The sequence below is a fragment of the Podarcis liolepis genome, assembly GCF_965112155.1.
Source record: "Podarcis liolepis genome assembly, chromosome: 1".
Taxonomy (NCBI): domain Eukaryota; kingdom Metazoa; phylum Chordata; class Lepidosauria; order Squamata; family Lacertidae; genus Podarcis; species Podarcis liolepis.
In genome coordinates this window covers 91,538,574-91,561,294 of record NC_139554.1, presented here as the reverse complement: position 1 = coordinate 91,561,294, position 22,721 = coordinate 91,538,574, and the positions used below count along the sequence as shown (strand labels likewise).

At 41.4% G+C, this 22,721-nt stretch overlaps 1 protein-coding gene across 10 annotated transcripts in view; it reads left to right on the top strand.

Moving 5' to 3' along the window:
* The window catches only part of SEMA5B (semaphorin 5B), a 369,522-nt gene that overhangs the window by 87,006 nt on the left and 259,795 nt on the right, over window positions 1-22,721 (top strand). The window contains exon 1 of one of the 10 annotated variants that reach the window (XM_083488886.1): window positions 5,609-5,627. The exons of the other annotated variants lie outside the window; for them this stretch is intronic. The gene's annotated coding sequence lies outside the window, so the exon portion shown is untranslated. Of the gene's footprint in view, window positions 1-5,608; window positions 5,628-22,721 lie in introns of those variants that run through there. 10 annotated transcript variants of the gene reach the window in all.

The window sequence follows — 22,721 nt, the reverse complement described above, 5'->3', positions numbered from 1 at the left end:
TCCTTTAGAATGGATAGGTTTGATCTTCTTGCAGTCCATGGGACTCTCAAGAGTCTCCTCCAGAACCATAAATCAAAAGCATCAATTCTTCAGCGATCAGCCTTCTTTATGGTCCACTTTTCTTTATATCTTCTATATATCTTCCTCATATTGCAGGCTATACACACCTGCTTCTTAATAAATGATGCTATTTACATGCACTTTGTGCACGAAGCTACCCTGAGTGGAGCACACAGTGAGAGGGAAAAGTCTCAGAGACATTAAGAAGTGCCATCAAAGCCCCTTAGGAGCACAGTTCAAATGAAGTGTATCAATCTTTCTGCCTTTCTCACAAACACACACTTTGATGCAGTTTGCTTCTAAAGCATAAATATTGGATCTGGGTGAGAATTTGGTGGTGTGGTTTTTTGAACTGATTTACAGGAGTGGTGCTGAACAATAAAATCTGGAGTGCTTGCTCTAACCTTTTTTGCCTAAAGCTTCTGCATGCTTGTAAAATTATTGGGTTCTTTTGAGCTCCTGTTTTTGAAACCACAATAAACAAGTGCTAGTGAGAATTAGAAGGGATCTGCATAGATTTATTTATTTTTAATTTGTGTTTATTAAATTGCCATGAATGCTGATTAACCAATTTTCCTCACACAGTGTTTATTTTTTGTTTCAGCTCTTTGCGTGCAAATGAGACCAGCCAGAGTGTTTTTGATAGATTGTGTGAGAATCTGGCAGAGACCATAGCACGAAATGAATGACCCTTTATGGCCTGAGTGAAATGTTGCTTTTGTAAGGCCTAATTGTAAATTTTGACCATTTCCTATTATGATGTTCTTTTCCCTTCTCCCTGCTAGCTCCTTCCTTGTCCTATTCATTTTATTTATTTTACTGCAACACATTAACCAGGTCAGCCTCCAAACAGCAATAGCTATTTTCTCCTACAGTTTTGCTTTTGTCCTCTGCAAAACACTACCATACCTATAATAATATAAGATGTTATTCCATAGATAACCCTGTTGAAGGAGGATATTAGAGATGCCTGATTTTCTCTACTGACATCCTCCAAGCAATATTTACTATCACAGTTTATTGATTTACTGCTGTGCAGCTTTCAATCCTTTCTTCTTCTTTTTAATAGAGTTGATAGCTATTTTCGTTTTTTTCATTTTTGTACGGCCATGACATACACTTGCACCTCTCCATCAGGATTTTATGTGCCAGCTGATTTTTAATAACTGCATGGTTGCTGCTAAGATTAATCCCTCTTTACAACAGTGCCTCTTTCCTAAAGAGCCTTCGCAGCTGATTAGGGCCACAAATAACTCGTCAAAACAAAGTTGGCAGTGTTTGATGTGCTGTGAGCTTGCAGTTATTGCCCTTTTAATGATGCAGTGGTGTGTACTTCCAGCTGTGCAGCAGCAGTGCATGGTCCCTGGCAGCTGTTAGATAGCTCATCAAATAGCTGTTGAGCATCATCCCCTATTTGTCATAAAACTAAATGTGCCACCAGGGTTAGGAGGCTATTGACAACTGCTCCTCTCTTGCTTTACCATAGCTACCTTCTGACATGGTAATTAAGGAGGAGTTATTGTTAGCTCATAGCAGTTTTTGTTTCTTCCCCTTTCTTTACAAAGGAGCTGCTATCAAATTATCTCTACCAAGAGATGTGAAACTTGAAATTTACTAAGCTAGCCTTTGCCCAACCAGTTATGTGATCTGTAGAGCTTGTGGCCACCAAATCAAACACAGCCCACCAATCATGTATTGCTATCCACCAGGGGCACAATAAACTCCCATGTTTGGGCTACCTGACAAGTCTTTGGCAGCCCTTTCCATTTTTACGGTCCCTTGAAAGGAAGTTAAAACAGCCTATTGTGCCTTTGCTGGGCCATCAGAGATGGTTGGTCGGCTGAGTTTGACTTTGTCGGCTAATGTAGCTCCAGTAGGAAAGGGCTTAAAGGTCTTTGTGTCAACTATCTGCAACAAATTTGGAAAGGATCGGAGTTTAGACTCCAGTCTAAAGCAGTGTAGGTTCCTGTGTACCCTGCCATAAGCCTGCTTTTGCCCTTTTATCCTGTGTCTACATTGGTTCATTGATCTTGCCTGATCACTTGGCTTTAAGCTTTGCTCCAGTTTTCCAGTCACTGATTTTGGGTTTCTGTCAAGGCTTATGCGTCTAGTTTAGGACTTCATGCTTTGTGTTGCTGCCTCAATCCCAGATTGTCCCTTGGTTGTGGTTTAGATTCTGATCTCTTGACTCTCATCCCATTATGATTGCCACAGATGGACCACAGATTCCCTCTCTTTGACTCAAATTTTGCTATACCACTTGTAGCCTGTGGGATTATAATTCCCGGCTGGCTTCTCATGTCATAAATAAATAATAGATTTTAAGCCTCCACAGTTTCCTGTTGTTTCTATAGGAGTGTATTCTTGGCCTAAAATAGATCTTAGAGTAAGCTTGAACTAGTACTATTGACTTTAAAAACTTATACTGCATATTATTGCTTTTGAAGGTATTTTCTTTCTTGTAACCATGCTTGGGAATAGGAAGAAAAGTGTGTGTGTGCATATATTAATTATAAATTTCCCTTTAAGTAGTACACATATTTGTATGCATTTGCTCAGTTAATTTGTTTTAAGAATTTCTTTCCCTGAAGTATGCTAAGAGGCCCAGTGTGATGTCGTGGTGAGGGTGTTGGATGCAGGTGGTGCTGTGGTCTAAACCACTGAGCTTCTTGGGCTTGCCAATCAGAAGGTCGGCGGTTTGAATCCCTACGACGGGGTGAACTCCTGTTGCTCTCTCCCAGCTCCTGTCAACCTAGGAGTCCGAAAGCACACCAGTGCAAGTAAATTAATAGGTACCACTGCGATGGGAAGGTGAACGGTGTTTCCTTGTGCTCTGCTTTCCATCACAGTGTTTTGGTTTAGTCATGCTGGCCACATGACCCAGAAAACTGTCTGGACAAACACTGGCTCCCTCGGCCTGAAAGTGAGATGAGCGCCGCACCCCATAGTTGCCTTTGACTGGACTTAACTGTCCAGGGGTCCTTTACCTTTACCTTTTACCTTAGGGTGTTGGATTTAAAATCGGGGCACAGCCAATTCAAATACCTGTCCAGCCACAAAGTACAATGGGTAACCTTGGCCACAGTGCCCATCTCTCAGCACAGCCTATCACATAAAGTTGTTACAAGGGTAAAAGGAACTTCTTGGAGAAAAGGAACGGTAAAAATGTAACAACAAAAATGAGAATAAAATGTAATAATAAATAAGAAGCTGTGAAACAGAGAAGATTTTTGGGTGCTGGCATTGGCAGGAAGCTTGCACTTAAAAGCAGCACATCTCATTTGACTGAAAAGCCATCTACCTCTGCCCACTCCTTCATAAGCAGCTGCACACATTTGCTATTGCATCCTGTTAGCAGCAAAGCAGAAGAGTTTGGGTGACAACTCTCATTAAGGTGGCATGCCCGGTGAAAATGTCTTTGCCACTTAGGCTTCCTACTTGCAGCGTGTGCTGTTTCTGTCGGGCTCTGCTGTTATTTATAGGGCACCTGTCACAATCGTGTTTAGAGAGAAGCCTTGTCTGCGTTTTATGCAAGTTCTCTGCTTTTTGGGGGATGGGGGAGGCAGGATTCTGCCTGAACAGGGAATGGATTATGCAGCAATGCTTACTTTATTTTGTGGGAACACACATTCAAATATGGAGCACATGTTGCGTCTTGTAACATTTCCTCCCGTTTGTAGAACATATGTATTTATTGCCCATTGCCTAGAAGTGGATAGGATGTGTGCTGGTTTAATGTTCTGCAAATTTTTATCTTCAGTACTACAGACCAATGAAAGCATGATTATTGCTACTTGAGCCTCGTTTATAGTATATTTCATTTTCATTGGTAAAGTGCCAGTGTGAGATGGCAGATTGACATCCTGAGTTGCTCTGTGCTTTATGTTAAATCTCTTGCTATAGTGTGCCAGAGCTTAATTTATTTAAATATTTGAATCAATCACACCCCCTTCCTTACCCCCCCTCACTTTGGAGGACTGAGTCTTAGTTTCGCTGCAAATGTTGTGGCTCCATCTTTTAACTATTTCAGGTGCGTCATCTTAAAACCCAAAGGTGTTCTTCAGAGAACTGAAAATGATTTGAAATAAAATTGCTGCTCATATTGGCCTGGCTCAGATGATCATTCCAGGCTCCATCAACCACAGTTTATGAAGCTATGAAAGAGTCTTTGTGCTGAGTGCTTCTTCCACGTCCCACCCCTTCATATGCCGACTTCACTTCACGGATTCTGATTTATGTTCACCTAGAGTTTCTTGTTATGTACAAATAGGAAAACCTGGCCTTAATGTTGGTTAGCAAATCAGACAGGTTAATAGGCATTTCAATTTTTTTGTATTGTCTCAAAGCAAAATCCACAGGACCATTGTCCATAGTGGGTCAAATGATAATAGATAGGCACACCATGAAAAACTAAACTTGTCTCAAATCACTTTCAGTTCATTAAATTCCCCCCCCCCCAAAAAAAAACTTTAATCTCTTGAGTCTAGGCTGACCAAATTAGGAATGGATTTTTAGAGATTAGACCCAAAATTTGTTTCTATGTTACCCTTCACCTGAGGTTCACGGAGTGGTTTACGATATAACAGCTTGTGCCCCATTTTAAACCTGTTCACCTCATTTTTATCCATGTGAGTTGAGAAAGTAAGTGGAGTAATATGTCAAGTTACCCAAGTTAGACGTTATTTCTATTAACCTTAAAGACATTTCTCGAAGTGCCTTCATTAGCTAGTATTTGGAGCCTATATTTAACTGGGCACAGTACAGAAATGCTTAGACTGCACAGTCTTTGTACAATTCTGCTTTGTCTTACACTAGCTCTTGGCTCATTTTGCCAAATATGATTCTGCAGCACCCAAAACTCAGCCTAAAAGCCCTGATTAGATTTCAGGTAGAACTGGGTCAGGCAGTAATGTATTGCCATAGTAGCAGCATTTTCAGGAGTGGATGCATATTCAAGGGCAGCAAAACACTCAAGGATACAGCTAAGTGAAGGTGAAAATAAACAGTTAAACTGTGGTTTCTGAGGGGGAAATGTCTCCACTGCTGGTTCTCATTGTGACTAGCCAGGTAAAGAGCACGCTGTTCTGTGGGTTCTATCTCATTTTTGATAGCCACATTGATGCATAAAGTAGCTTCTACGGGGTACAGTGGGGGCAAGAATATACATGGCCTGTCTTAATGTGATATTGGCAGAATAATGTACACCTGAAAGTTAGGGCTTGTCAACACTTTCATTCGTCCAGTGTCTAGAAAGCGCGGGTGTGGACAGTTTTCAGTTTGCCCTGCTGCTTTCCCCAGGAAATCTCCCTCTTTCCTGCTGAATCATAGCAAATGTTAATCCGGAGGAAACCCAGTTGATGTTTGCTTTGATTTAGCAGTAAAGAGGGAGTTTTCCTGAGGGAAAGCGGCAGTCCCAAGCAGTAGTGTGGATGAGCCATTACTGTGGCAAGGAGCAGGAAGAGAGGAAACTGTACTATCTGACCTGCTTTCCTTTTAGTCTTCTCCTTGCAGACTGAGACAATCTGGTGTCTCTGAAGTCCACAATATTTCTGGTGGATGCCATTAAAGTAAGGCCACTCTTGAGTTTATTTATTTATTTGTTTGTTGATTTGCATTTTTGCCTGTTTAATGTACTCTGTATATAAACTGCAATGGCTGGCAGTGGATTCAAATATCTATTGATACCTTTTCCTTTAACCTTGTTTTTTATTTTAAGACAAACGGGGCAACTTCTCCTTCCTCTTCACTTTATTTTGTAAGAAGCTTCTACTTAGGTGTGTATACTTCGATATACCAGTATCATACTGACTGAGAAATGCAAACAGTTAATCAGAGAGATGCAGTGCTAATGCTACACTGTCAGTATCTTCCTTTGGGAAGTGACAGCTTTGAAAATTGCCTTAGTGAGCCATGCGGTGACCTTGAACATGCCTTACTTCTTTACAGTGTGCACAACACAAAATAAATACTCAATTCCTTTTCGAGATTTGTCTCCTTTATAATTTTGACTTTTGGGTTGGCAATGTACTCCGTAGTGCGTTTTTGTACGCAAGGATTACGTCACCTTTAAGCCTCTCTTGTGTTGTTTATGTTTACATCTTATAATGGTGAAAATGAAAAGGAAGAAGTGGAGGAGAGTCATTTATAATATGAGTGGGCATATTAGCCAACACTGCTTTTACACATTTTCATCACAAGCCCAATTGAAGCAAGAGCTGGAATTCTGTTTAGCAAATATTTTTCAAATAAATAAATCAACCAACCAACCAACCAACCAACCAACCAACCTCTGGAGGTAAGAGGAGAGTTTGCTACAATAGATTTTAAACAGCTTTATGACTCTGCTGATAAATATGTGTTTAGGGAGATATTAAAATGCAGATCATCAATCGGATAAGGCATAACATCATCTTCAGCGTTATTAAGGTGTATTGGCTGAATGAATTTGCAGTCCCTACAGGAGTGGATGCAGTAAAAGTCTGTGTGAAATGGTACCAGGTGCAGAGGAAGCATCTTTAATTGAGGTGCATGAGTTAGAGTCCCAACAACATCTGGTGGGCCAGACATTCACCACTCGTCCTGCAGTAAGTTATCCAAGCTGGTTTCAATTTTGTGTGGGCTCCTCTGTGATTCCTGTGGTGCCTCCTCTTTGCAGCTTCTTTCTCTGTTTCTCAATCTCTTACCCCTCTGTTCTGTGGAAGTCTGCTGTTGGTTGATGGGTGGCGCTTCCCTGCTCACAGGAATGGGGGAGAGAGGAGGGCAAGGTAACACCACCCATGTGATGTTGTGAGTGGAGAAGAGGAAAGGGGAGCAGTGAGGAGACTGCATGACTTCTGCTGCTGACCTGCATGTGGTCTTCACATGTGGTCCTCAATATGTTTCTGACTGACAACTCCCATGCCTTCTGGGAGCTTCCTATGAATGCTGTTTGGAAATGGTGTCTGGTATTGGGTGGAGAGAACATATCTGACTACAAGCTTATTCTAGGCACAGTTCTAAGGTAAAGGGACCCCTGGCCGTTAGGTCCAGTTGCAGACAACTCTGGGGTTGCGGCACTCATCTTGCTTTACTGGCTGAGGGAGCCGGCGTACAGCTTCCAGGTCATGTGGCCAGCATGACTAAGCCACTTCTGGCGAACCACAGCAGCCCACGGAAATGCCGTTTAACTTCCTGCCGGAGCAGTACCTATTTATCTACTTGCACTTTGACGTGCTTTCAAACTGCTAGGTTGGCAGGAGTAGGGACTGAGTAACTAGAGCTCACCCCATCGCTGAGATTCGAACCACCAACCTTCTGATCGGCAAGCCCTAGACTCTGTGGTTTAGACCACAGCGCCACTTGCATCCCACTAGGCACAGTTCTAACTGCTGGTTTTGAGGTCTAAAATCATAACTATCTTCCAATTAGATATCTATCTATCATTTATCTATCTCATTTATATTCCACCTTTCCTCTAAGGAGCTCAAGGTGACATACCTGGTTCTCTTCCTCTCAATTTTATCCTCACAACACCCCTGTGAAGTAGGTTAGGCTAAGATATTGATTGACCCAAGTTTACCCAGTGAGTTTCATGTTTGAACATTTGAACCCTGGTCTGCCAGGCTGTAGTCCAAAGCTGTAGCCACTACACCACTTTTTGCATAATATTAAGGCTTTTGTTGTAGGCCCAGCTCTGAACTTTCCTGCCTTCTGAAGTGAGGGACCTGATGATCAGTGTCAGGGCCTTATTGTTAGTGGTGCCCTGTTTATGGAACTTCCTCCCCATGACCATTCGCTTAGCACCTTTCTTTAGTGATTTTGGCAATACATCTCTTCATCCAAGCATTTAGTTCTGCCTGAACTTTAAAGGTCTTTGTTTGGATTAATTTTGTTGCTGCTTTATTGCATGTGATTATGCCTTAATATTGGTGAACTGTTTTTGTTTTTCAAAAGTTAGGATGGGAAGGAAGGTAAGAAAATTTGACCTCAGATTGGGAATTGGAGAGATCCTTGGAGCAGGTTTTCTGGATGCCTTGGTATGCTTAACAGCTTGTGGTGAGACAGAAGACAAACAGGGACTTTGTATGTATGTTCCATGCCAACACAAATGTTCTGCCACAAATGTCAGGTAGACTTTCCAAGTGTTGACATGGTGTGTTGTACATATAAAGTCCCTGTTTGTCTTCTGTCTCACCACAAGCTGTTAGGCATACTAAGGCATCCCAGATTACCTGCTCCAAGGATAAGCTACTTGGCATCCACCGAAGATCCTGATATTGTGTCACTTTATAGGAGGTTGGTGTGGCTCAGATAGTTTGCCATTGCTCTGATTCTTCAAGTTAATGTCATCTTTCACCCTCCATTATCTACCTCCAGTAGATTGTCTAATATATTATATAAATATATTGTACATTTTACAAGAAAAACCTCCAAAACTTTGGGAGAGCTGCTTAATTTTTTGAAACGAGGGTGGGAGGGAGAGAGTACAGTGGTACTTTGGGTTAAGAATGTAATTCATTCTGGAGGTCCGATCTTAACCTGAAACTGTTCTTAACCTGAGGTACCACTTTAGCTAATGGGGCCTCCTGCTGCCGCCGCGCCGCCACCACACAATTTCTGTTCTCATCCTGAAGCAAAGTTCTTAACCCGAGGTAATATTTCTGGGTTAGCAGGATCTGTAACCTGAAGTGTCTGTAACCTGAAGCGTCTGTAACCTGAGGTACCACTGTATTAAAAATGTAAATTTGTTTCTTCCTGTGACCCCTTGGAATGTCAGTTTGGAACCACTATCTTCACCTTCTAACATCTTTCTTTGGTACCAGTTTAACATTGGCTTGGAATAGTCCATGTAAATCCTCCAACTTTTTGTTCTTTATTTTGGTAACATTATTTACAGCTGCCTTGCTTTGTCTCCAGTCTTTCAAAATGTGAGCATCTTTTCCAGAGGATGTGCTAGGCTAGTGCAGCTTGTGCAGAATGAAGTGAGAATCAATGACTTGTAAGTGTACTCACTGAAGGCTTGTCTGAGAGCCAGACTGATGCCCTCCACGATAAGCTGCCAAAGTGACTCTCAGAAGGCTCTGGAGGGAATGCAGATTCGTTTGAATCATTTCCCTTAAACTCAGATAGGGAAATGTTCTTTCCCGTTAAGATCAAACACCCACAGTTCTCTTGTTTCAAGAAAACACCTTCTGAAGTTCAAACCCTGAAGATCTTACGATGATTTTCTTAATTAGACTCTTGCTTAATGAAAGAATTAAATATGTTCGTGGGAGGACTTTTGCTGTTTCCCGCCACCCGCACCCTGAAGATACCGGGTATGCAAAAGAAGCAAGAGTGTTAAAAGAGAACTGGTTTAAAAGACCAGCACTGTAAAATTGAAACAGTAGGATTCGGCAAATGATGGTGCATAGGATTGATGGTGGCAAAGTTGACACCAGCTATTGTTGTTTAAATACTTAGAAGTATAACCACGTACTGGCTAAGATATGCTTAAACAAATAAAGAGAAAAATAAGACTGAAAATGAAGCAGTCTGGTTAAGATTACACTTAAAATATAGGCTTTTCACCATTTCCTGTTGATGAATAAAATTGAGACGGTGATGAGCTTGGGCAAACAAGGAGCTTCAACTTTATTATTGCTTTAACCAGAATAGACTGCCTGCAATTCTCTGAAGAAGAATATAATTGTTGCAAGGATAATGTTCCACAAGGGGACAGAAGGAGGAAGATCCCTAAAGGTTACTAAATCTGCCTCTTTTGTGTCTGACTTTGATGCATGACTTTCCTTTTCTCCTCTCTCTCAATCTCCTATCCTTTCCCTTTGGAACTTCAGTATTTGTGTTGGAACTGTCTGTGACTTCTCCCGCCTGAATGCCAGTCTCTTTGCTGCATCTTTCCAGCACCTGCAAGTTCTCTCCTTGGTTTTTACAGCAACCTTCTCCAACCTACCTCTTTCCGTATGTTTTGTGTCGGGATGATGGCGTCCAGCAACATTTGAGGACGTAAAGTTAGGGGAGAATACACACTCTCATGTGACCACCTTCCCCTTTCCATTCTCAAACCTGACTACATTTGACCATGGTGTGGAAAGGAAAGGGAAAAGCAAGTCCTCTCCTACAAATCCAAAATATCAGTACAAGGCTTCTATTGCAGGCTAGCTGGAGCCTTGAACATGAGTGACAAATCCTGCCAGGGGCTAGGATGCACTTTTGATGAAAGTTTTCCCTCTGTCTAGTAGGTATTAAGAGTAATACAAGTAAAGTGTGGCTACAATGAAGGAAAACTTGTTACAGTCAAACCTCGGTTCTTGAACGGCTACGTTTTCAAATGTTTTGGCTCCCGAACAACAAAAAAGCGGAAGTGAATGCTCTGGTTTTCGAACGTTTTCCAGAACCTGGACATCCGACACAGCTTCCGTTTTGAGTTTCCCTATTGAATTGAGGCTTCCACTTTCAGTTTTTGAATGTTTTGGAAGTCGAACGGTCTTTTGGAACAGATTACATTCGAAAACCGAGGTTCCACTGTACTGAAAATTAGAATAGAGCAAGTGGCAGTTGACCAGAACCTGCGGACAAGTAAACCAAAATCAGATTATCTTATCCTTGCTTAATTAAGCAATTTCAGCCGCATAGGTCTTAAACAGGGATACACTTGCATTTCCTGGTAGGACTGGCAGAGACCACTGTTAGAAATCTTGGAGAGCCTTTGCCAATCAGTGTCGGCAATTGTATGATTCAGTATAAGGCAGCTTTCTATGTTCCTGAGTGAAAGTCTCATGCCTGCCTTCTGTGCTCATTAGTGAATGTATAGTAGTGTATATTTTGCTAAGGATGCTGTGAAAGGTTAAGAATCTTGTCTCTCTTCAGCAGTTGAAAGCAGAAGAGGAAGAGCTGTAAGAGAGACTCCTTGAACTACAACTGTGCTGTGGTTTCAGAGTAAAAGCACTTAATAGTTTTTTCAGGTTGGTGTTTGAAAAGCTTGACACTCCCAACAGGGTGTATTTATGCAAAACATGGTTACATTGTGAGGTGTGCAAAATTCCAGTTGGTAGGTTAATTCATTTTGTAAGGATTTACTAAATACCTTCCCAGAATTTTTTTTTTATGACAGCTGATTTGATCGGTTTCACAAAGTATGTGTGGCTGTCTTCATGACGGCAGTACTTATGATACACATGTTAATAAGTAGGGAGCAAGTTCCATGTGAGTGCAGTAAGGCTTCCTTTTGCTTGAGTTGAAAGTCAACAAAAATATTTACTCTAGCTTTCCTTTTTTGAATACAGTGGTACCCCGCAAGACGAACGCCTCGGAAGACGAAAAACTCGCTAGACAAAGGAGTTTTTCGTTTTCTTAGCCGCTTCGCAAGATGCATTTCCCTATGGGCTTGCTTCGCAAAACGAAGCTTGCCCCGCAAGCTCCGGGGATAGCGGGGAAGCGCAGCGCGTCTTCCCCGCTGTCCCTGGACCTCTTTTGAAGCAAGGGGCGGCGGGGAGAAGATCGCTTCTCCCCGTTGCCAGCCCCGCAATCTCCGGGGACAGAGGGGAAGGCACGCGCGCCTTCCCCTCTCTCCCCAGACCCCTTTTGAACCAAGGGGCGGCAACCGGGAGAAGGGCCAAACCACAAAAACTCCCTACATGAGGCAGAATGCATAGGGGGAGGTAGTGCCAGGAGATTCCCTCCCTGAGTCTCATTTCCCCGTTCTGTCAGAACTAGGGAAAAGGTCAGACTGTGCATCATTGTGCAGACAATGGAAAGCAGAAGTTGGGAGTAAACTCTGTACATGGCCAGGGGCATGGCAAGAAGCGCTAATTGGTTATTTTTCGCTGGCGTGCGTGACTGTCTCATGATTGTCTCATGATCTGTGATTTGCTCAGGTATATAACCTCAGGATTTGTATACTTCGGGGTCCCAGTCTTTTGGAAAAGATTCCAACTGGGTCCATTATTGCTCAGCAATAAAACCTCACCTTCGTTTTCTCCAAAATTGCTGTGTCTGTCTGATCCTTGTTCCACCCTAAGTGGGTACCACTATATTTTCACGTGCTTCAATGCATAGACCAGAAGTGGTCCATGAACTTCATACAGGTGGTCCACAGCCCTGTCTGATTTGATTATTCATATTGATTTTTAATTGTATCTTTGTTGCTCCTTTTATTTCTTAAATAGCATTACAGTGGTACCTCGCAAGACGAATGCCTCGGAAGACGAAAAACTCGCAAGACGAAAGAGTTTTTCGTTTTTTGAGTTGCTTCGCAAGACGAATTTCCCTATGGGCTTGCTTCACAAGACGAAAACGTCTTGCAAGTTTGTTTCCTTTTTCTTAAAACCGCTTGAAGAGGTGCAGTTGCGACTTGACCGTGCTTCGCAAGACGAAAAATTCGCAAGACGAAAAAACTCGCAGAACGAATTAATTTCGTCTTGCGAGGCACCACTGTATATGGAATGCAAATTGTAGCAGACTAAAAAAATATAAGAAATAAAAGAAGCAATAAAAATACAATTAAAATCATACAGCTTCTGTAGGGCATTACAATTACTGCAATAGGCAGAAAAATCATTAAGGGGTCTGCCAAGACCATCAGCAATTTTCAAGTAGGCGGGGGGGGGGGCGACTTTGGGAACCACAGTTGTATATGAATTTCGCTTTCTCTTGAGTCCGTGTAAATTGAATAATTTCCCCTTTACTGATTTGGAGTGTGCTTTAAGGCCAAGTTCAGTTTATGGGATGAATTTTATCCCAAGTGTAAATTTAGCTGTTTTATTGTGTAAATATCAAAGCCACTGATGTTGCACAAGGGCAGATATGGACCAATAATTTTACTGACGTTAACAAAACCATGAGCAAAGCAAAACAGATTTATTCCTTTGTGGCATAATTATCCAGTTTATGTTGCTTCCTTCTTTTTAAATACAAGGAGTCTCCCAACACACGCAATTAATGAGATTTCATGAGGATACAATTGGACTGCTGTGCCTGCCAAATGTTTTTTTTTTCTTCTGAAGGAGTTAATGCATTCTTTTATTCGGATTGGAAAATATTGTTTTTTAAATATTAACTCTTTTGAGTGGACATGTGCAGAAATGCACTCTCAGATGTCACTTTACTGTATGTTTCATTTAATCAAAATGAGCTCTGTAAAATAGGTGTTTATTATTCTAATCTGATGGCTGCAAAAAGACTCAGAGGGGCACTGATATCAGTGTGTAGACAATGATAAACAAAGTTCAAAGCTTCAAATATAGTGAAAATGGCCTCACACTGTTTCGACATGGGAGCACCTGAGGCAATTTTCCTGAAACATAAATTCAATTAAAAACTAGGAAAATGTAAGGAAATATTAAGCAAATATTCACCTCTCCACCTCTTGATTGCCATCGTGTCCCCTGTTCAGAATTGAAGCACACCATGATGGTCACCATTTATGACCCCATCTTGGACCAGTCTAGAACCAGTCTTGAATGCATGAGAAGAGCATATTGCCAAACATTGCTGCACTCTTTTGGGCTAATGCCACCCATGCATTAAATGCAAAGAAGTTAGTTTGGCACCTCCATCACTACAGGGTCCACTTGGGCACTTTAACTGACAGGCTTTATCTCTTTAAAAGGTGGAGAGCATTCACATAACAAAGGCCCATCTGGTGGAACCATCTTATACGACACTCCCCTTGCTCCATTAGAGTTGTTTTGACAAACCAGAATACATTCACTACGTATATAAATTGAGCACCTGTTATAAACAAAAAGAAAATGTGTGAAGAACATGAAGTAAAAAAGAAAAAACCCACAGCGTTCCACATTCAGTGTTACATTTAGAGTAGACCAACTGAAATTAATGGGTCCGTATAGTTAAAGCTATGGTTTTCCCAGAAGTGATGTATGGAAGTGAGAGCTGGACCATAAAGAAGGCTGATTGCCGAAGAATTGATGCTTTTGAATTATGGTGCTGGAGGAGACTCTTGAGAGTCCCATGGACTGCAAGAAGATCAAACCTATCCATTCTGAAGGAGAAGACTCCCTGGAAAAGACCCTAATGTTGGGAAAGATTGAGGGCACAAGGAGAAGGGGATGACAGAGGACGAGATGGTTGGACAGTGTTCTTGAAGCTACCAGCATGAGTTTGACCAAACTGCGGGAGGCAGTGGAAGACAGGAGTGCCTGGCGTGGTCTGGTCCATGGGGTCACGAAGAGTCGGACACGACTAAATGACTAAACAACAACAACAACAACAACAACCTTATGGCTTAGCTGGATATCACCCTCGTTGATTTCCAATTTCTAAATTAAAATTCACACTTGCACAGAGTCAGTGCCTACTCTGTTGCAACATACCATTTAACTGCTGCAGTCAACCACCATTTACTACCAGCAGTCTTCTTCCCAGTACAGTGGTACCTCGGTCTAAGAACAGTCCTGTTTAAGAATGATTCGGTTTATAAACTCTGCAAAACCGGAAGTAGTGTCCCGGTTTGCAAACTTTACCTCGGTCTAAGAACGGAATCCAAATGGTGGAAGGGCACCAGCGGTAGGAGGCCTCATTAAGGAAAGCGTGCCTCGGTTTAAGAACGGTTTTGGTTTAAGAACGGACTTACGGAATGGATTAAGTTTGTAAACCGAGGTACTACTGTATTTCTTTTTAGGAAGTGTCAGGAGTCTTTTTTGTTCAAATACAATTGACCTGCCTTCTGCAAAATGCTGGAGGAAAAAAAAGCCTTTTTCTGAAAGTGCTTCCTTCTTTGACACCTCTTATCTTTTTGGCCACTGGAAGATCCTCCATCCACACTGGCTCATTTAAGTCCCTGAACCATGGTTTAGCGTTACATGAATGACCAAGTATGAGCTGGAAAGGACAAACTGTGGCTAGCTCAGGCTATGGTTTGAACAAGGTAGAATTATAACAAGGTAGGAATATACACCATGCTTTAAACAGTAATTTAACCCTTCTTGTTAACTGAGATAATGAAAAATGAGATGCAGACACTTCTCAACTTCTCTTCAGGGGAGGGAGGGAGGGAGCACATCAGCCCAAGACTCCTATCACACAGTACTAAACTATGGTTAAGTGATAGGCTGAAAATGGGTTATTATGTTGGACTCCCAATATTTTTAAAAAGAATGATGTTTAGCTGTGCTGAAGGATAGCAACTGGAATTGTATCATATGGGTGGCTCCCTGGTTGGTCAGTCAATATGCTTCCCATGTTAGAACATCAGCAGAATTTCTCTATCAGACTTGTCTAACTCAATGCCAGGTCTCTTGAGCATTGTAAGGGTTAGAAAGGATTTGTCTTAGGAGCTGTTAAGATTGGAACTAGGGACTTTTGGCTTTTTCGCATCTCCCCTGTGTGGTGAGCTGTTTGAACTTGGGAGTGTGTTCCTAGCAGTGAGCTTTGCATGACTTCTGCCTACTCAAGCTGGCATTGTTGTGTCCTTGACAGGAAGGGCTATGTAAAATTGGCTTGTTGGCCTGGGATCTTGCCTTAGCAATTACACCTCCTGGTTCTGGTGGATTTCTGTGTGTTCCTTGGCTCTTGGCTCACTTCCAATAACTGTTTATTGCTCACAGTATTTTTACAGTATTAGAGGGCGTGTTATTTCGTTTTTTAATCATTCTGGATGTAGAAAGGCAAATCTGCATGACTGCTCTGACTTGAGAACACATTAAGAATGATAAAAAAAATTCATTGGGAAAACCAGGAACAAACTCAAAGGTTTCTTTCTGCTGCCTGTCTTCTGGAAAGAGATTAGCCTTTCTTAGAGCATCAAGATTTCTTAGAGCATAAGCATCATTTGAAAGATCACAGATCTAAAGATGTGGCTATGGATATGTAACTCTGATGCAGAGATATCAATAAGAGAATGAAAGAAAAGGATTTGACCTGAAATAACATGAAAGAGTAGTTCTCACTTTCAGCTCTACTGATGTCAAAGCAAAGTAGCTCTGTCTTCCTCATATTTTCTCCAGGGATCCGAATTTTCATCCTAAACTTCTAAATTACTCCAGCAGCTGTTTGGAAATTGTTTTCTATTCTAGCTGTCAGTCATTCCTGTACTCATCTTGATTATATTCTCTTCAGGCATCTGAGAATACTGCATAATCTTTCTTGATGGTACCCAGAGAAAACAATGTGAGCAGGGGTGTATTTGGTAGTTTGACGGGTACTCTGACGGGCATTTTGGCTAGAGACACCAATCTGGCTAAAGACATGCATCATGCAGGAATTACTTTTATTTTCATGCTACTTCCAAGTGACAAAACTCTTTTGGGGGGATATGCACAGTATGTTCATCTCCCAGGGCACATCCCCATCCCTCATTAGCATTAAAAATGTTAGTCTTCCATGAGCCGAAAGGAAAATGCCTCTCAGCCACAGAAAACGCACTTGCTCCACAATGGAGTTCTCTGTATGATTCAGTCCTTTTTACAAAGGAGTGGAATTCCAAATAACTGAGCTCAAGGGAAGTGAAATTTGCTAGGACAAAGGCTGCTATTTGTGGATTGTTTAGCTCATGTTTATAAAGTCCCTCTCATAGTAACTGACCCAAGGCTGATATTTTGTTGCAACAGTAGAGAAACCTTAGGTGCTCCCAATGGCTGCAAAAGTTCTTCGGATATGGTCTGATTTTACTTTTATTATTTTATGGCACTGGAATGAGTAGTTATGAGGCAGAACCTCTATTTTGTACAGCTGCCTCTCCTTCATGGGGTTTCTAGTTGTGTCCCATTTTTCTATAATGCATTTTTTCTTTTGCTGCTTGACCTTTGAGAATATATATTTCACATTTTGCAGAAATCCAAATGCTGCAATCAGAATAAAGCACTCAAATCCCAAACAGCTTGTGGCAAAATGCATGTATTATTAATTGAAGGTGCAAAAGGAAGTCTGTTTTCAAGAGATGACAGAACTCCTGCCTTCCCAAACTATTCTTCCATCTAATTGAATCAACTTTATCTTGTAAGTTGGACAAACTTGGATCGCTTTAGGAAAGGAAATGAAAAAGCTTGGGCTCCAGGGAGGAGGGCTTCTTGTAATTCTTGATTTAGTGTTACAGTGCATTTAAACTCTATTGCAGATTAATCTAACCAATAGAATCTGAAGCCAGACAACTGTCCCTGCAGAATTCTGGCTTGGAGTCCTGAAAGGTAAACCTATCAAGAGCACAAAATGTAGGTCCAGTGCTGCAAATCCTCAGTCTTGTCTAAATAGTCCCACTGAAATTGTCACAGGATTCCTCACACTTCAAAACTTCTTGGCTTTCATTTTCTTTCTCCTCCACAACTTTGTGTGTGAAATATCATTCTTCCTCCCCCCCCCCCTTCCTTTGAAAAGCAAGCTTTAGCTTTGCTCAGCATAAAGTAAGGGCCCTCCTTGATGGTTATCCAAATACACTAATATCTTTATTGAGAGGGATTCGTTTTGCCTGTCAAGTTCAGTTTATTATTATTACTATCTCTGACTTACGAGTTGACATCTTGGGGAAAACATGGTGCAAAGCAGAGTTTCTAAAACTTCCGACAGCTGAGCTACACTCTCCCATCCTGGAGTTAAAATCAGTCTTTGTATGAAGCATCTAAGTCATACCTTGTGTGTGTGTTATAAGGGAGGCATAGGTGCCTGCTGTTCTACCAGACTTGGTAAGCCTGTGAACTAGGATTTTGGTTCTTTGTCTTAGTGCCTCATCTCTTATGAGCATAATAATTTTTTTGCTCACTGTGTAGCACCATGGATAGCCTTAGTCCTCTTTGAAGACATAATGCATGTGTCTTCCCCCACCCCCTTATTATTCAAAGCAGGCAGTGAATGACTAAAGCTGCTCCACAGTTATATAAATAAAGGTAAATGTAAAGGGACCCCTGACCATTAGGTCCAGTTGTGGCCGACTCTGGGGTTGCGGCGCTCATCTTGGTTTATTGGCCGAGGGAGCCGGCGTACAGCCAGTATGACCAAGCCGCTTCTGGCGAACCAGAGCAGCGCACGGAAACGTCATTTACCTTCCCGCCACAGCGGTACCTATTTATATACTTGCACTTTGATGTGCTTTCGAACTGCTAGGTTGGCAGGAGCAGGGACCGAACAACGGAAGCTCACCCCGTCATGGGAATTCGAACCGCTGACCTTCTGATCAGCAAGTCCTAGGCTCTGTGGTTTAACCCACAGCGCCACCTGCGTCCCTCCACAGTTATGTATTTCCACTTAAATATACAGAACTGCTGGGGCCTGGATAGATCTGATATTTGGTCTCATGGTAGCTTAGTGGAAGAGTAACTGGTTTGCATGCAGTGGTCCTTGGTTCAGCCCCTGGCATCTCCAAGTAGGTCTGGGAGAGAAGTCTGTCTGAAAGCTTGGAGAGCTGCTGCCAGTCAGTGTAGTAGGCAATACCGAGTGTTCTGCCTTGGTATAAGGCAGATTCTTACGTTGCCTGGTATTTCTACAGGATGTTTCATACATTATATGGCTGCCAATATGAATCTGACTACTAGTATACACTCAACAGAAGGTTGTAGCCAGTCCTGATTCCCTAATGAGTGCAACTATATGGTACACAAGATTGAAAACATGTTTTTGTGCTTGCTCTTTTTGAATCCGCACTTTGATGTTACTAAATGTACAACATGAGATATAATGCTTGAAGTGACTCATTTTCTCTTGAATCCTATTGTTTTCATGCAAGCACAAGAAGAGCAATTTGCCATGTAGGTTATTTTGTATTGACCCCTATTCTCACTTTCAGAACTACCTTGAAGTATTTTTTTTTAAGAAAAACAGCCTAACAAACATTCATCCCTAGTAATGAATTACCATATGGATACATCTTGTAAAGAGATTATCTCCATTCATTTCTTCTTATAAAGTTCTCAGAAGGGAAAGCATCGTCCCAATGCACAGAAGCAATTTTTCTTTTCAATGGATCCTGTGACTCAAATCTAAAAACCTCTGCTCTCTGAGGAATGCTTTCCAAATGTTTACTTACTTCTTGATTCCTGATAGACAGTTTTTGTTTTTTTAAAAAAATCAGGTGAGCTGCTGCTTTTGAAAGTTATACTGCTTTATATTGTTTGAAAGATGGGTAGCACTGATTAACCTTTTCTTCTTCAGATTTTCAGCCCTACCAATAGGCAAAATAAGGCAGCTACATAAGGTGGCAATATGCTGGGTAGGCATGTGCTGGGGTAGGGAGTGGTGGGTCATTCCATGTCATGTCAGTGTGGTCATGTCACCCACTGTCTCAGATTTTGATGAAATTTAGTGTACACCCTTCCCTTATGGTTGAAAGAAACCCTCTTAAATTCTTCCCCTCTGTCTCAAATGGTTTTAATTTTATAGCACTCCAAAGTTTCGTGAAATCTGTATTGCCTGTCCTTCTTAAGACCCTTGGCACATGTACATTTTATTTTTTTTTCTCCATAACCGAGAATGAGATCTCTTTGAAATTTTACACAGAGCTCAATAAAAGGATGAGGATTTCAGGAAAAAATACACCAGCGCTCAAAAGATTTTATAAATGCCTATTTTTTTTATATAAATGTGCTTTTTTGGGTGGAAAACCTAGGTTAGAAAACCTAAATTTTCAGCGTTTGGGTATGATGGAACCCAAAGTTTTTTATGTTGATAATTATTGCAAAGACATGCTCTTTCTCGACAAAGAATGAAATTTATGGGTTTTTTATTCCTTGTAACGAAAATGTTACGCTTTTTGGACATGGGGGGGGGATGGCTACTCGGTACAACTTTCCTACAATCCATAGCTGTAATAAAAAAAATTAATGAAACAAAGTTGTTCATCATAAAAATTAATATAATATTGGTTATTGTAAGTTTTTCCCAAAACACCTTTCCCTTCACAGTAAGACATAATATCTAAGTGGGTAGAATGGAGCGTGGTCCTGCCCCCCCCTTTAAAGAATGCAAACGTGTTGGCTGTGAAATGATTCAAGGACTGGGGGTTTTAGGCAAGACTGCAGGCAAGATGGAGCCATGACCACCAAGCACCTTGGCATCTGACATACTGTTAATTCAACTAAAAAAATTCCTTCCAGTAGCACCTTAAAGACCAACTAAGTTAGTTCTTGGTATGAGCTTTCGTGTGCATGCACACTTCTTCAGATACCAAGATACCAAAGTTGTTAATTCAACTGTTGATCATTCTGCATTCTAAAATATGCCCTGGCTGAGCTTTTTGAGTAGATTAGCCAGCTAGCTGACTGGTTGCTAGTTTCTCCAAGGAGGAGTAGGGCAACCAGGTTATTGGAATTATAGTGAATGCCCATGGAAGGTATTGATTTGGATGGATGAAGGTTGTCCCTTTTAGGACAGAAAAAAGGGTCTTAGGATGATATTTGTAGCGAGTGGGTCTGATGGAGGAGCAAGCCCTCTCCCCATTTCAGCTCTGCCCTAGGCACAAATAAAAGAACTAGGTTTATGAGCGTGAGGTAAAATAAATCTTACCAAAAACTTAACTAGTGACTGGGGTGAGTTTTCTGATCAGGCACAGCATTTATTGTCTTCTGTGATGTTTTTATTGTGCCCTTGCTTCTAATTGGATATGGGGGGATTGGTTTTACACAGCACCCTCTTGCATAACTTGGCTACATGCCGCATAGCCTCCCTTGTGAAACTGTGTTCCTCAAAAATGGACAAAAAAATCTTATCAGTTGTGTTTCACATAAATAGAAGAATTGTTTTGGTTGTGCGATTCCTTTTCATCGCTCTTTTGCACAGATTAGCCATGTTTAGTAGTATGAAATTGTCACTTAATCAGTTCATCAGGGAGTTCTCTACTGCAGAAGTGACAGAATCAACGTGGAACTGTTTGACAGGGGGAAGGTTCCTAATGAGAGAAGAAGGTGGGGGGTAAAGGAGTTCTCTGACACTTATATTTTGAAATATAACTAAGCGTGATTTATCTCCCTTTGCCAGTGTCTGCTACCAATGTTCAATTTACATTAATAGCTGTGGAAATGACAGTTTTTACTGTCATATGCATTGGCTTGTTATTAAGGCTATGCCTGATTTGACAGGACAATTTTTCTATTATTGTTATTACTCATAATACACACACACACACACTACACATCAACTGCCTCATCTGATCACCTTTGGCATGTCAAACTAGTTAATTTACGCATAATCATATTTTGGGTTTTAATTCTCACAACATCAAACACCCACAAAGAGAAACAAATTAACACTTAACCAAGGATGCATTTAAGAAAAGGCAAAGCAAGAGAGAGAAAGAGAGAGAGAGAAATTATCATTTTAGAACTGGGTGTCTGCTTGCATTCCTATTTTTTGTGGATGAGTTATTTATTTATTTCAGAGCTGCTGGCAGATTGTATTTGCTCTCCAAATAAGTTTGCCTCAGTGGTATTTTTATTGTTCCCGTAATTGAGTGTGCTGAAGAAAAGGGCTCTCCCCAAGTTTACCACATCCGTTCTAGCCAAGTATAACATGAGTGTGATTTATGGGAAGACAACAACCTTGGATCTCATTCAATCACATCATCAGTTTTAAGCTGGCTGCCTAATAAGTAGCAGGCTTTCCCCCCGCCTTCACCCCCCTGGCCCCCTTATATGACTTTGTCTCCAGATGGTTTGGCGTGTTACCCAGCACGATGACAATATTTTTTCCATTTCTCATCACTTTTGTTGCAAAAGCGTCTTTCTTGCTTTGTGTGAAAGTGTTACAAAGAAAGGGGTTTGGGGAGCCAAGACCTGTCTTTGGGCTTTCACTGGTATCTAAGGAACCGTCTCAGATACGCGGGCTAGAAAGCAAGGCCTTGTGTCAACTTATGTTTTATGCAAAGATGCCCATCCAATTCATGAAAAGTGCCGCAGAGTTCATAAGGAAGGTGACTTAGCTCCCAGTGTAAAATGGAACATTACTGCTTTGGTGGGGAGGGGGAGGGGAAATAACACCGGCTCATTTGCATATTTATTTATCTTTGTGATTTTTCTCCCACCACATAGCTTCAAAGAGGTGACTAAAAAGCCATAAAAGGAAATTCAAAAGATCAAATAACATATACAACTCATTAGAAAAACGTCTATAACAATTGATGGCACAAAAGCAGCAAAACAGATCCAATAGTGTTTTGGTGGTGCCTGAGGAAAAATCAATAGGTTTTCCAGATGTTTGCCAGGATTTGCTGGTTGTTACCAGTTGCTTAAATATTAATACAACATGGCCTATGAAACCTTTCTGGCTGAAGGCACATGTCAGAAAGTTTTTCCTGATGTTTAGTCAGAATCTCCTTTCTTGTAACTTGAAGCCATTGGTTTGGGTCCTAGTCTCCGGAACAGGAGAAAAGAAGTTTGCTCTGCCCTTCATGTGACAGACCTTTAGATATCTCCTCTTTTCCAGGTTAAACATACTCAATTCCCTCGAGCATTCCTCATAAGGCTTGGTTTCCAGACCCTTGGTCGTCTTGGTTGCCCTCGTCTGCACACATTCCAGCTTGTCAATAGCATCCTTAAATTGTGGCATCTAGAACTGGACACAGGACTCAGGTGTGGTGTCACCAAGGCAAAATAGAGTGGTACTATTCCTTCCCTTGATCTGGACTCTACACTTCTGTTGATGCAGCCTAAAATATCATTAGCTTTTTTGCAGTGGCATCACACTGTTGGCTGATGTTAAACTTGTGGTCTACTAAGACCCCTGGATCTTTTTCACATATACTA